Source organism: Galeopterus variegatus, unplaced genomic scaffold (assembly GCF_000696425.1).
Source record: "Galeopterus variegatus unplaced genomic scaffold, G_variegatus-3.0.2 Scaffold8714, whole genome shotgun sequence".
Classification (NCBI taxonomy): Eukaryota; Metazoa; Chordata; class Mammalia; order Dermoptera; family Cynocephalidae; genus Galeopterus; species Galeopterus variegatus.
Window position 1 is genome coordinate 78,971 of NW_007734825.1, and position 2,761 is coordinate 81,731.

Genomic DNA, 2,761 nt, shown 5'->3' on the forward strand with positions numbered 1-2,761 from the left:
AGTGTGGTGCTGACAACACCAAGTCAAGGGTTAAGGTCCCCTTACCGGTCATCTTAAAAAAAACAAAAAAACAAAACCTGCGTCCAATGTGTGATGATCAAATCAGGATAATTAGCATGTTCATAATTACGAAACATAATTATTCCTCGTGTCCATTAACTAATTTCTCGCTAACCCCCCCTCTTCCCACCTCTAGTAACCACGATTCTGTCCTCTCCTGAAATTAAGCCCATATGCCGAGTGTTTGTCCGAAGAGGTAGGTACGGCACTGAGGTCTGAAGTTCTCCCTGAATATGATCATCGGGTTTAAGAAGAGCCCTGAATTTCCCATGGGAAGGTAGAAAAACATCTGTGGGTGGAACACACAAACCCCCTAGTAATTCAAAATAACAAATGATGGAGAACCACGAATTTATAATTAGTTCGACTGTATTTAACTTTTTTTTTCTTTTTGGCGGCTGGCAGGTACAGGGATCCAAACCTTTGACCATGGTGTTATAACACCGCGCTCTGAGCAAATGGGCCAGTCCTGTGTTTAGTTTTTACACTGAAACATGCAACCGATCCTGCCAGTTATTTTGAATTAAAAAAAAAAAAAAAGTTTTAGTAATGACTAACTTCCCCCTCGTTCTTTGAAATTCTCAGATAACCTTTCAGAGTTCTCTACCGTTTGGAAACATTCTACCAAACACTCTGACACTCCCATCGACAAACACAGTGACACTACCATAGTAGCTACATGAGGCATCCAGGGGTTCTTGATAAGAGAATCCCAGAACGTCCGTTACACTTATTTAAGCTCAGACAACAGGGATGTCAGACCTACTACGGTTAGTCTTAGTACGGTTAATCTTTCTAAAATACCAACAATTTAGTTGGCCCTGCTTCTAAGACCACATCAAACGTGATCTTTACGAAATGGGAAATAATAGGACGTAACTCTCCGGTTTGGTGATCAAGTAGACCTTCCCGCAACAGCAGTCGGGAGGCGGCTGCCTGGGCGGTCTCACACACGACACAGGCGGGGATGCCAGCCAGTCTGCCCCGAAAGGGAGTACGGGTCGGGGCCTGGCCTCTCGGAAGAGAACATCCGCACTTAGCCACTACAGCCAAGTCTGGTCCCTCTCCTGGCTTCCTCTGGCGACACACCGCCAGGCGGTCTGTCTGGCGGCCGGGGCGGCAGGGATCGCGTAGGGTGGGGCGATGGGCCTCCTCCGTGGGTGCGCGGCGTCCCGGGGCCCTGGACGCGACTGGAGCCTCTCCATCGGGTCGCCCGCCAGCTCCCTTGCCCCATCGGGCCCCTCGTGCACGCCCCGGTGGAGCAGATGCCCACGGCGGGCGGTAACCAGTGCCCAGCGGCTGGTGGCCAGCGCTGCTGTGCAAGGATCTGCTGGGGACTGCCACCAAGGGTGCATGGGTGGTTCAGTGGTAGAATTCTCGCCTGCCACGCGGGAGGCCCGGGTTCGATTCCCGGCCCATGCAGCACGCCGGCCCCTTTTGGTCTCGCAGCCCCAACGCCTAGCGGCGCTCCGCTCTGCTTCCTTTCCCCTCAGGGACACGGCGCGCATCCCACACACCAACTCCCGCTCCCACGCGCGACGCCCCTCTCCGCCCTACCCACACAGATGGTCGCCAGGACACCTTTCCCGCCCGGCCACCCTCCTGCGCGACGCCGTCTCTCTCTCCCTTTTTGTCTTCACTCCCCTTCCAGCGCCTCGGTCACACGCGCCACAAGCACCACACGCACCACAAGCACCACACGCACCACACGCACCACACCCTTGCGCCCGCTCGCCCCACCCCTGTCCCATTTCAACACGTTTCCTCGCGCACTCGCTCGCTCTCCCCCAACATCATGCCATATGGGCCCAACTACTCCCAACGGAAGCGGCGTCCCCGAAGACAGTGTCAAGACACATCGCATCCTCCTAGAGGGTCCCACACTCATTAAAGCCCACGAGTGAATTCGAAATACTTAGGAACATCACCGCATTTGCACAGTCTGTGTTCACTCTATCGCGCACGTCCACAGGATTTCTCCTAATCCGGACCGCACGCCGCCGACGCCGCCGTCGCCACCCCAACCGCCACCTCGCATCTCCCACCCCAACCCCCCAACACCACCTGACCACAACCCACAGCTTTCCTCAGGGATCCTGCCTTGCGTCTGTCCCCTGCATTGTCCCTCTTTTAATCTCAACCCCAAACACACACCTGACACCTAAATGCGTGTCCCGACATGGGGTCGTTGATGTCTCTGGCACAGCTGAATCCCCTACACCTTCCAGACCTTGCCTAGGCCCGCTCTCCCACGGCCTCTGCTCTCTGTCCTACACCGGGCTGCTTCCCATCGCAGCCCGGGCCCCACTCTTTTACTCCGATCACCTGGCGGCTCAGCGCCCCAATCTCCCCCGTGGTGGGCCACGGCGGGTACGGGGGCGGGGAAGAGCGCGGGTGGGGATCAGACACATTCGTCCATCAGTGTTTCTCTCTCTCTCTCTCACCCACACACACACCCAGAGACACCTTCGTCCATCGGTGTTTCTCTCTCTCTCTCTCACCCACATACACACCCAGAAACACACACACACACACACACACACACACACGCAAGGGAAGCCCCCGCGGTGATGGCAAACGTCTGTAATCTTAGAGGGGCTCCTCCCCGCAGATGACACGGCCTCGTCACGCCATCGTTAAGTGGCAGATTCGTGCCGTGCGCTGGACGTCCACGTTGCCTGTAAAGAACGTTTTGGCGGGA

At 55.8% G+C, this 2,761-nt stretch overlaps 1 non-coding gene across 1 annotated transcript; it reads left to right on the forward strand.

The window, feature by feature from the left end:
* The first annotated feature begins 1,411 nt into the window (after nt 1-1,411).
* Nucleotides 1,412-1,482, forward strand: TRNAG-GCC. Its single transcript has one exon. It is a non-coding gene; the product is annotated as a tRNA-Gly (tRNA).
* Nucleotides 1,483-2,761: the final 1,279 nt, after the last annotated feature.